Here is a 13,118-nt window from a genome sequence, read left to right on the forward strand (position 1 = left end):
TACATTTTAAATGAACTACTTTTTACTTTTACTTGAGTACATTTTCAGATGGGTAATTTAACTTGTACTTGAGTAATATTTCACCAAAGTATTGGTACTTTTACTTGAGTACAATATTTTAGTACTTTTTCCACCTCTGACCATGTGACACGAAAGTACAAAATATAAAGAAATAAACAAGAAAGCTCCATAATAGATAAAACAAAGTGTACAGAAAGTAAATATACTGTAGGTAAAATGATAGTTATGAAAGTAGTGGAAGACAGTATAGGGTGAAGATATTTAACATAATATAAAAAGAGGGATAGACAGATAACCTCTTCCCCAGAGTGACGGAGACAGGGAAGAGGTGAAGGGCACAGCGAAATATGAATATGAAAAAATGTATACATTAGAGGGGGGGCAGGAAACTACGGGGGCCCACTAGGACTCTCACAGAACACTGTGGTGTGCCAAGGCAAACCCCATCTTTGTGTAATTATTAAACCATAGAAATGTGACCTGTTACATCTGCACAAGTGAAACTGAACCACTGGAGATAACGTGGATAGAAGCAATAAACAACATTATTTAAAACAACAAACGAGGTGGATTCTTGCTGTCCAGCCTAGAAACGGGCTAGTCTAATCCAAAAAAATGGAAATAACAGTTATTTAAATTGACACTATAGTTAAGCTGGTATATGCAACACAAATATATTCCCTTTGCAATGCTTTATTGAGGTAGGCTTCAAAAGTTTATTTTGAATTTGAGCGTAGCTAGTTCTGTCTAATCATAGATCATTTTAGCTCCTTCTGGGGGAAGCCGGGACTGTTGAAAAGAGACGGTATCCATCCTACACTGGAGGGTACTGTTCTCCTTTCAAGGAACATAGACCATCACTTAACCGAGGCTAGTTCCTGACGAACCAGAGATTAGTCCAGGAAGCAGAGATAATGTCTTACATCTCTGCCGTCCCACAGTCACCCAGGCATACAGGGCCAAATAGAGAGGGTGTCTGTACCAAAATTGTCAACTCGTGCTCAAACCATTAGGGAAATTAATCATAGCAATCTTATTATGATAAAAACATCTTCGGTTAAGCAAACCCCTCCAAAAACGCAACTTAAGCTTGCTTTACTTAATATCCGATCACTGTCAAATAAAACCCTCTTGGTTAATGAAATTATTACTGACAATCAAATAGAGGTAAAGAGCCTCACTGAAACCTGGCTTAAACCAGATGAATACCTTCCATTAAATGAGCATGTACCACGCCACATTGGCAGGAGAGGGAGTACCAACAATGTATCACTCTAGTCTTCTCACATCTCCCAAGCTCACACATAAGATAAAATCTTTTGAAGTTTTAGTCCTCAATCTTGTACATCCAGACTGGTAAACTAATCAGCCTGTAACCGTGGTCACATTGTATAGACCCCCCGGCCCCTACACTGAATCCCTAGAGGAATTTTCTGATTTCCTTTCCACTTTAGCTGTCCAAACAAAAAAATACTTATATTGGGTGATTTTAATATTCATATGGATAACGATTGTCTCACAATTGCATTTCAATCCCTAATTGAGGGATTGCCAGTTTTTGCCAAAATGTTAATTCAGCCACACACCGAGATCCACTGATCTAGTCTTGTCATACGGCATAAACATGGAGCAGTTAACAATCTTACCACAACACCCCACCTTAACTGACCACCATCTAATTACTTTTATAATGACACTACACTATGCAGTATCTAATTCAGCTGAGGCCTAGATTAGATACACCATACAAACATTAATCATAGGCATTTTATATTTATGACATAAAAGTGGAAGTTATTGAACGCATTTCATCACAGCTGACAAATGAGCGACAAGTGAGCAAAACAGACAGACCCTTCTCTGTTGTCAAGTTCAGGTTGAGGCTGCGTAGTACAGTCAGCCATAAGCGGAAAAGTGCTTCTAATTATCCACTTGTCTCCGTCGAAGTTTATGGGGTCTGTTCGTCCATTTTTTTACTGTTTGGCAGGGATGGGCAAAAATCATAGACAGTAAAAGAAATGGACGAACAGACTCCGTCGTTTTCAATGGGAGGGCACTGAGTCAAATAGAACGATTTTTCAGTTGGCCCCCCCAGTACTGCGCAGACTCACACTTAACTTTGTGACGTTAGCCATCGAACTGAATCTTGTAACTCATATGATAGATAGATACACAGAAATTCTTTTCTCACTTCCTTCGCCTTCAAAGTCATCAAAGTTAAACATTTATTTATGTATTATTATTAATATCATCCTCACCAAGTCGTGTTAATGTTGAAGCTACCACACATGATCATCTTCAAAAACAGTCATGCTAAAACAAAACAAAAAAGTTATAGCCTTGAAGCTAATCTTCTTTCCACTTTTCCGACCTACGGTCAATCCATCGAAAACCTCTGAAATGATTAGTGCCGTTTTAAAAAAAATTAGGTTTACTTTTTTATTATTATTAGGTTGCCTCTGTGTAATGCTTTAACTTAACATACGGTCGCGTATGCTAGGTTTTGCTTATGAGTTACCGTCTTAGACAGTAAGGTGGACTGAGCTTCTTATCCAAACAATACGGTTATCTCCCTACGGCGCGAAAGAGAGATTACGTCAAAGCTAGCTTCCCTCCAACCGAACAAGCTAACCATTCTTCTTACGGGTAACCAACGTTACGGACGAGGTAGTGGAGTCTGTTTTGCCTTTGTATTGTTTATGTAGATTACACAGAAGCTACAATATCGGCACAGGATATATGTTATATGAAGTTATGGTATTTCAAAAAAATCCTAGAATGAATGGGCTTCTATGGGAGTTAGCAGAGAGGTGGTCCCTCCAGCCTACTTCGATTCTTCTACTTCCGGGAATTCGCCTGCCCCCTTGGCAAAAATATATCAAAATGTAGATTTTCTTCCCAGCATGCATTGCAAGTCAGTTACCATGTTTATAGGCTATTATTGTTATTATATTGTTATGATTTTGAAACAGTTAAGCTTAGGCTAGGCTTTGTTGCTTTTGGCGATACATGGGTCAACTTGTTGCAGGGCAGCCACATAACCGGTTCCATGTGTTCGAATTGGATGATCAAAGCTCCCAACAAACTGATAATTAAAGTTATCAAGAAACTTGTGGTTGGTGTGTGTGTGTGAGCAACCTACACATTACTCATCTTGCACTGGATCATCTACTTGAATCTTAATATTCTGATCACAACAGCTCTGTGCAAATTATAAGTCAGCACCAGTCAGAGCCTGCATTCATTGTTTTGCACATTTGTCATCACATCACCAAAAATAGGCTATTGGTTTTACGAATACGAAGCCATTTTCTTCCAACAAAATAAAATACACATGACAACATACTATTTTGTATTTGAAATACTTATTTTAAATACATGTACAGTATCAGAAATACTGCCTATCCCTGGCTGTTGGCTGCAGCAACTCAAGCTAGGTAGTGCTGATGTTTTGTGTTTGTTTTGTATTGATGTCCATTTTGATCCAATTTGATCGCTTTGCTATGTTGCCCATTCAAAATCTCTACCAGCCCACCCATATGTAGTAGGCTAGAACCAGCCCTGTACTTAATGATCATTTGTATCACGATTAATTCAATTGATTTCAAAAGATGTAACAGAAATTCTCAGTCATGCATGAAAAAAACATAGGAAATGTATGCGGGTCATTTTAGAACCACATTGCATTAGAGGGGTAGCATTAGAAATTACATGGGGTACTCCATAATGAAATTAATTAATTGCAGAGATAATAGAAAATTAACAACTTGTCTGGGACGTTTTGGACCCATGTTGTTACATTTAAATCATTATCACAATATTGGCTTTACCATAATTATAACATTATGTAGTAATGGTCAAAAAAACTTTGTGTGCAAATGTAAATTGGCAATGAAAAACCCACCTGCTGTCCTGTTCTCTTGGGAGAGTGTGGATGGTAGAGTATAGATGATACAGTGAAGATGGTAGAGTGTGGATGGTAGAGCAGATGATAGAGCCTGTAGACTCAGCAGGTGAGTATCTAGCCTGATGCAGTGGGCTGCGTGTCTCAGGCTGAAGGACTGGGGTAGTGCTCTTCCTGCTTTTATACACACCTGTGCTGGCCTGGACACACCTACTGTTTTATCCTTCTTTAGTCAATGTCACTGGATGCAATGCTATTGCAACGTAAATAACACTAATGTATTCTATGGCGCCCCCCACTGTTTATATTTGCAATAACATGACACAACACCCATTCTGAGACGGACTGGAGAAGAAGTGAAGATGCTGCAGCTTTAAGGGCTGATTCAGACCAGATGTGTGGCGTGAACTGTATCTGTGTATCTGTTGTGCGGCGTATCTGGTGTGTGGCGTGAACGTGGCGTATCTGGTGCGTGGCGTGAACGTGGCGTATCTGTTGCGTGGCGTGAACGTGGTGTATCTGTTGCATGGCGGTTGCGCGGCAGTTGCGTGGCATTGTCTATGTTTGTGCCTCTCTGCAAATTAAAACATCTCTTCGTTTTTTTTCCTTCACTGTTTTGAATGGAAACGCTTCCAGCTCACTTGCGTGTCACATGAAAAATAGGCGTCGGTCCTATCCAAACTTTAACCTGTTAACATGGGAGCCGAAATAAATACGGATACGCCACGCAGCTGACACGCTTACGCTGAATCAGCCCTAACAGATTCCTATGTGACATGTCTTAGAGTGTGAAAACAGCATGTTAGTTGACAGAGGCAGGCAGAGACCAATGTAAATTAAATCCCAACGGAACTCAAGAAAAATAAAGTAAACCACAAACACTCTTGATAAGAAAAAGGAAAGAAGAAAGCTTTATTAATAATCTGGATGATAAAGTAATGCTTGACTGTAAGTCTAAAATATCATATATGTTTATGCATTAGGTTCAGTGATGGGCAGTAACGCGTTAGAAGTAACACGTTACTGTAATCCAATTACTTTTTTCAAGTAACGAGTAAAGTAAGGGATTACAATTGCAAAAATAGTAATTAGATTACTTTACTTTCCTGCAAGCAGCCTGCGTTACTGGTTACTAAACCGTGATTTTGTCATAGGCAGTAAAATAATTTGGGATTTTGCCATATGGATTTTGTGAGACTAACTGGTGACAATGATGTAGGCTATAGCTGCAATATAGATGTAAACAAACACATGTGTGCAAGACATGGAGTGCTGGAGAGAGCGCGAACATGGAGCATTTAATTCATTGCAGTTCAGACATTACGAAAAAAACATTAACCCTGTACACTCTTCATGGGAAGAAACATGTTGTCTACAGCGAAAAATTCCACCTCAAATCTGAGCAAGCACCTACAGTAGCAAGCCGGCACAGAAATGTGAAACTCATTGAGACACCCCCAGATCCCGACATGAAGGCTGCAGCAACAGGGGAAAATAGAGGACGTTGCGGGTTCCCTGTAGCCTACTGGCCCGTTATAACAGAAGCCAGGGCATTATAATATTCTGGCTGCATTCACTGTGATTTGGAAAATGGGCAAACATATAATGTGGTCTTTGCCTTAATGGGGCTGGTGAGTGTTGAAGTCTTCAATAATTCGTTTCCCTTAAACCAGCGTTTCTCTACTGGTTCGCGGAGACATGCCAGGTGGGGCGCGAAAAACAGGAGTTTTTTTTTTATCTGTATTTTTTTTTTTTTATCTGTTATTTTTTTTATCTGTAGCCTATGCCCAGGTAGCACCCGATGCGCAATGGACGCACTGTGTTATTCTAAGGGAAGCGCTCGTGTCAAGGCAGCGTGAGCACATGTTTGAATCTGCAAGCACGTTCACTAATGAACATTTCTTAAAGCTGGCCTATCTTTGCGATATATTTGGAAAGCTCAATGAGTTAAATATCCAGTTACAAGGCAAAGACAAGCACCTACCTCACCTAGCAGATAAGATTACTGCATTCACCAAAAAACTTGAGGTATGGGACAGGCGCCTCGATCGCAACAGCATGCCTTTGAGAATCTGAGTGAAATCACTGAAACGTCTGCTTCGGGAGCCACTCTTGTGATCCCATGTATTAAACAGTAGGCCTACATCACATCCCTGCAAAGTTTATTTCAAAAATATTTCCCAACCAGCAATTCTCAGTATGACTGGATTATGGATCCATTTAATGCAGCATGTTGGTATTTCATTGAATATATTGTACAATGCTGTAAAATATTGGCTTATGCTTCCTAATATGTTGCTGGAAAACAGAAATATGTGTGTTTAATTTACAATGGCACATTATGTATTTATTTATTATTATATCTGCAGCACCAGCTGATTTTAACTGCTGAAGAGGATATATTTAGAACTTGTCATTATTTCAATACATTTGACAATTTTAAGCTTGACCTACCACTTTCTTAGAGCAATGAATGACAGGTGGGGCTCGAAAAGGCCCCCCTGATCAAAGTAGGGAATGAAAGAAAAAGTTTGAGAACCACTGCCTTAAACTAAGCATTTACATGAAGCATAGTAGCCTATGCCGATTGAAACACATTCCACTCAGATGGGTGCTACCAGGCTCATATAGGCTATCACTTTTAATTGCAAACAGAAAATGTTTAGCTAGCTGTTTATACCAACTTAATATCATGACTATTGCTAATATAGTGCCAAATGTGGAGTTTGTGGACTAGCCATAGGCTTATATTAGCCTGGCTAGCGCCACCACTTCTCAATGAGACGTGGTCTGGGAACCAAACGTTAATTTTCTCGTATTTGAAAAAAATGCCCAGATCCGTTTATTGGGTGCCACGGATGTCTATCAAATGCGTCTGTGCATAGCTCATCATCGTCTTGCTTTCCCCTTTGTTCTGTGATTGGTCCCCTATCTCAGGCGAAAATTTGCTCCATGGTCTCCAGGCTGCCTTAGCAGCGTGAATCAAATCGCGCGCAAGGCAGCATGGGAACACCCAGGCTAGGCTTATATTTGAATGGAGCTGATCATTATGAGAGTTGTATAGATGCTCTTAAAGTGACAGCGCACCATTTATAAATGAGTTAAACTGCATCAAATTAGTAGTATTTCTTAAGAAATATTTTAAACTAACAGTTCTGCTTTGGGTACCATCACCATTTATTTACATCTATTCGAATTTACATCTATGGAGTATACACACCAAAAAGTTAAGATTGAAACTAATAAAACCAAGTTTTAAAAAAGCGTATTCAGGTTGTGTATAGCTAGTGTGTTTTTGTAAAGTAACTAAGTAAAGTAAATAGTAAAGTAACTAATTACTTTTGAAAATAAGTAATCAGTAAAGTAAATAGATTACTTTCTTGGATAAGTAATCAGTAATCAGTAACTAATTACTTTTTCCAAGTAACTAGACCAACACTGATTAGGTTACACTTTTATTCAAAACGACTTACGGATACCAACCACAGGGGCATCTCCCTGGAGCCCATCCATTATTAATACGATAGCAGAAGAACAGCAGATGTGCCGTGAACTGGTATTGGTAAATGCACGAAGAGGAAGAGGATGCAGTGCAGTATGTGTTATGAGGACTTTATAGAACAGCAGGATTATGCTCTCGACAAACATGTACAGTATGCACAAAATAAATATATAAAAACTGTAACATAATTCAACAAAATTAGAGTTAAACGTTTGTATAATCCTATTGCAAGGCGAGGGAAATAGGCCCAAACAAAGCGCTCTTCCCACAAAGGGAGAGTTTGCTTGGCCGCTCACCTTTTCACATGTATGAACAATGGACAGACTAGTGGAGAGTTAATTGCTAACTGTTATTATTACAAACTCGTTTAATCTGACTCCATTTAATTAATAATTTGTATCACCATTCAATTACCAAGTAACTAGTTTATCATCTATAGGGTAAAGCATGGCATGGCCTAGGCTACGATAATTGAGATATGCAATTGGTAAGCAGATTAACAATTTATTAGGCATTAAGCCTTAAATGGTAAATGTAATCAATACAAAGTACAGTAACAAAGTAGCAAACAGTAACAAAGGAAGCTTACCCAAAACACAGAGATAAACTGGTTACATGCTGTTATTCCGACATGCCGCTACTTAGACATTGGCGTCTAATTGTCGAAGTGGCGGCATTAACATTAATTTTCAAGCGTCCCACTACTGCAACATTTTCTTTTTCCATTATCGGAGTAGCGGCACTTGACCTTTTTTCAAACGTCCTGCCATTCCAACATGGGCTCATTAACAGTGCCGTAGCCAGGATTTTTTAACAGAGTGGACTTTTGCGAAGTAAGATTGCCTTTATTTTTTTATTCCAATATGGGCAGTAGCCTAGGCCTACAGCAATCGTCCCAACTTTAAACAACATACGATTTCATCACAGCTCAGACGATTCATGGCAAAAAAACAATAAAAGGCTACATTGATAAATAGCAGGGGCCTCGACAGGAGTGGATTCTATAGCCTAATAGCCTACGCACAAGAACTTTAACCGAATGAAACCCAAAGGTTAGTCGCGTCTGAAGGAGTCCAAGAGTGCGCCTCACACACACAACTGTTGAACAGTGTATTTTTCGTGTTTAAGAGCTAAAAAAAAGTTGATTAGAGAGTCACATTTGAAATGTCGGGTAGCCTAAATTTAGCCTATAGCGCGTGCATCTCAGGTGAAGAGATTTTGGAGAGAGAGAGAGAGCATATAGGTGATTATTTGTGTCTGGTGGTAATTAGACTTGATATGGATAATAATTGTTTTGAATTAAAAAAAAAGATGAAGACAACGAATGAAATGTAAAGTAGGTTCTTTGCATTACAATTTAACCATACCGACACAAAAATATGTAATTTCTTTCAGTCAATTAGTTTTCCCAAAAGGGGTTTGGACAGCGGGTGTGCTGATTTGCCTATTCTGTTCCTGATGCTTGTCTCACGAGAGTCGTGATCAGGCTTGGAATTTAACCATTTTTGGGGCAAGGCCACTTGGCCTTCAGTGGTACTCAATTATTGGGAAAAAACATTGTTTGGAGTGGATGGCGGGTGGATTGTTGATGTAGCTGCAGGTGCAGATGACATGACTACAGCTCATCCATGCATCTACGATGTTGGGATTTGATAGGATACAGGAACTGCAGAGATAAATTGAAAATGAGGATAGGTCATGTCGCAATAGCGGTACTGAAAAAAATCGGAGTAGGGGCATGTCTAAATAGAGGCATGTCATAATAACGTCATGTCGTAATAGAGGGTTGTCGTAATATCAGCATGTCGTAATAACGGTTGGACCCCAGATAAACTTAACCAGTTAACAAGTTAAGGATAACAGATACACCAGATGAAACAGTATACCAAAAAGACTACAAACCCAAATATTAAAATATAGAAATAGAGAAGGAATGAGAGAAAAGGCTAGAGAGAGAGAGAGAAAGAGAGAGAGAGAAAGAGAGAGAGAAAGAGAGAGAGGGAGTAGGGCAGGCAGAGCCTGGCCAGCCCCAGAAAAGACCAAGAGAAGAGGTCAAAAGTCAAGACCAAGATCATTTCTCAAAGTCAAGGATGGGTCCTTCAAAGCCGCTTTTTCAAGGATGTTACGTCATTGAATCTCGCCAAGCACTGTTCCAATTTCAAGGGTGCTTTAAAATTCTAGTCCTTCATTATGAGATTTTCGAGGATGCATGCGTGTATCCTTTCTGTTCTTGGAACACCCACAATCCTGTGCGCACATGATTTTTAATAATGCACCTGCAGCTTCCTGCACACTCGCTAGTGTGTTCCATTGTGTGTTTTCCGTATGCTAAGAAGAAGCCTTGCCTCGTCTTTGAAGGATTCGACTCAGCAGGACTCGTTCTACCAAACACGAATCCTTGACTTTGAGAAAAGCCCCAAGAGTGAAGAGAGTGAGCTGAGAATATTCTTCTCTTTTATCAATGACTTGGGCCACCCCCGACTCATCAGGGCCTCTGTTATCTGAGAGGGATGGGTGTGGCCCAGGTGTTATCATACCTTTAGACTACAGTGTAGTTCTTAGTCTACAACTATGCACAGATACAGTAAATTGTGATGAAACCATGATCAAACTGTTGCCCATATTACAAGTATTAATTCAAGACCAAACATGAATGTATTAATTCACAACATACACTTAGAGATACAGTGATTTCAGAGGTAACCAACACTGTATGAAATTAGCTTGGCATGACACCCTGGGTGGTTAGGAATTTCTTTTGTGGGGGTAGTATGTGGAAGACCTCTGCAGCTTTGGTCTGAAATATTGGCTTTGCAAAAGGCATTCTTTAGAAATGTAAAAGAGTTGACCAAAAGACGGGTTTTTTTTATAGGTGGAGACTCCAAATAAGAGCACACAGAGAGAGAGAGAGAGAGAGAGAGAGAGAGAGAGATACACACTCAAACACACATTTTGGTAGCAAATCAAATCACCTTGACAATGTGTGTAGATAATCTATCATGAATAGAATAATGGTACAGTTTGTTTCATGCAGCATGGCCTGTTCCCACCTTGAGTACACTAAAGTGCAGATTAACTGCTTCTTGGGAATCGGCATACAACGTGATATCCGTGTTGGTATTTGATCTGAAGACAAGTGGACGATAAGTTTATATATTAACTTTCTTCAGGTGCACGCCTCAGGGATATTTCAGTCGGGGGGGAGATAAACATCTTCAGCTTATGGGCTAGTTGCACGAAAGGCTCCCGGTGAGCTCTTTTGTTTCCTGTGGAGCCAGGTGTGTTTGAACCTGCCGCTATTCTGAATGTAATTAGTGTCTACACGGACCCGGCTAGGTGTTGCACCTAGAGAATCAGCACGTTACGATAAAGAAGGACGTGTAGACACTAATTACATTCAGAAGAGCGGCAGGTTCAAACACACCTGGCTCCACAGGAAACAAACAAGCTCACCGGGAGCCTTTCGTGCAACTAGCCCATTCTATCCAAAAACAGGCCCTTTGGTATTCCCAGCTAATATAGCTATTCCCCAACAGACATCCAGGTTGGCTCATCTTCACTGACCCCAATTAAATCGGCATGTAACTTGGGTGTCACAATTGAAAAGTTGAGCAGTTAAATACCATTTCACTACATGTTTTACAAAGGAGCTCAATGTATGTGACAAATAAAATCATTGTATCCTTGTTGATGACTGACTACATTTCTCTGAGCATGTAACCTCAGTCATGTCTGGTTATCTTTATCCGCAACGCAGCAGTCATGCACACGCCACGCATCCGGTGTGACATGGACATGACAGCCGATTCCCACATGCCTGGCGACTGCGTGTCAGCTGCGTTACCCGTCTAATTTCATTTCGGCGCCCATGTTAACAGGTTAGAGCGTGAAGACTGCCTGCATGACACACTTGTCTCAGGCTGAAAACGCGGGCATACTAGAAATAGGACAGGAGCGCCACAGGGATGTGTTTTAAGTCCATTGTTGTATTCCCTCTACACATACGATTGTACAGCAGTACATGATTCCAACATCATTGTCAAGTTTGCTGATGACACAGCAGTAGTTGGCCTCATTTCAAAGAACAATGAGCAGGCTTACTTGAATGAAGTAGACAGGTAATCCAACTGGTGCCAGGAAAACAACCTCCTCCTGAATGTTACGAAGACCAAGGAGATGTTTATAGATTTCAGGCGTGATCAGCATAAGATGTATCAACCACTTATGATCAATGACTCTCAAGTGGAAAGGGTAGAGAGTCTTGGAGTCCATGACACGGAACTATCGTTTTCCGTTTTGAACCATCGCCCCCCCCCGCCGCACTGGACCCCCGAAAGGAGGGTATGTTGGTCTTAAGGGGCCATGTCAACCCATCCCTTAACCACTCATTTGATGTAGTGCCACCTAGTTAAAAGAGCCAAAATGAGGCCAAAATGAGGTGTTGTTATCGCAGGTACAGTGGGCATTACTTCAAATTGGCTGGCTTCACGCATGATTCGCACGTGACCTCACGCGCAATCACGCGACTTTAATTTCTATTTCTCCAGTGATGCTACAACAACCCAAAATATTTCTTAATTTAGTGTTATCAAATAAAGAGACATGCAATTAGGGTGTAGTGGTGTCAGCGCTCATCCAATCTGCGCGTCTGCTGCGCAAGTAAAAGTGAACCACTGGAGATGGGTGTGTAAGCAACAAAACAACGTTATTTAAAACAATGAATGAAGCGGGTCTTCTGTCCATGAAAACAGCATAGAGACTGGCTAGTCTAATCAAAATTAGACTAGCGAAATTAGACTGTTGTAGGCAATAGCCTAAGTTAAACGTTGAATGGGCATACGTTACGACTTGTTGAAACAGAGGTAAATACAGGGCCGGTTCTCCCTATACGCACACTACGCAAGTTGCGTAGGGCCCCACAAGTTAATGAAGGCCCCCTCCCCCGTGTGGCGGTCGGAGTTATTGCCGCCGCCTTGTAGGAGATAGTACAGTGCTTAGCCTAGGGAGCTCTGAGTGGGACAGGATCTAGGTCCCCCACACCCAATAGCTGTAGCCCCAATGTTCGTGTATATACGAGCAAGTTGTGTCCTGTTCAGCAGCCCAGACTAAGTGTGGGCTTAATAGACTGGTTAAAGAGGGCTTCAGGATGTAAGGACTGTCCGGTGGCTGCCTGAAGGGATTGTGGTGTATGAAAAGTATGTGCTGGATGTACTATACACTCACCCCTACACTATCCAAGTCTAGCTGAATCAGGTGGGATGCCCCTACCCCCAGGTAAGTAACCCAAAAGACAGATGACTATAATAGTTAAGGGAAATAATATTTATTACTCCCTCCTAAGGTACTAAATGATAAACACAGGACCTTTAGATAACTTTAAGTTGTGCTTACAAAACTGTCTTTTAACATGTAACAAGAAAACATCAATCCACCTTTGTCATTAGATTGACATGAATTAACAATCCCACAGATAATGGACTTACTGTTCTATAACACTTTTCCCTTCAGATCAGACATCCACTTCAAATGACTTTCATATATGATTAATAAGTCAATTAAATTCACATTTCTTCAAAATACCCAACTGTGAAAACCAGTATGAATCTCAGAGTAATAATACATTCGATCCAAAACAGAATCTCAAATTTAGGCAGAATGACAATCAAAAGAAAAACATTCACATTCAAAATA

This window comes from Alosa pseudoharengus, unplaced genomic scaffold (assembly GCF_046254945.1).
Source record: "Alosa pseudoharengus isolate Yale_2024_CS ecotype anadromous, Long Island Sound unplaced genomic scaffold, YU_APseudo_1.1 YU_APseudo_1.1_scf_8, whole genome shotgun sequence".
NCBI lineage: Eukaryota > Metazoa > Chordata > Actinopteri > Clupeiformes > Clupeidae > Alosa > Alosa pseudoharengus.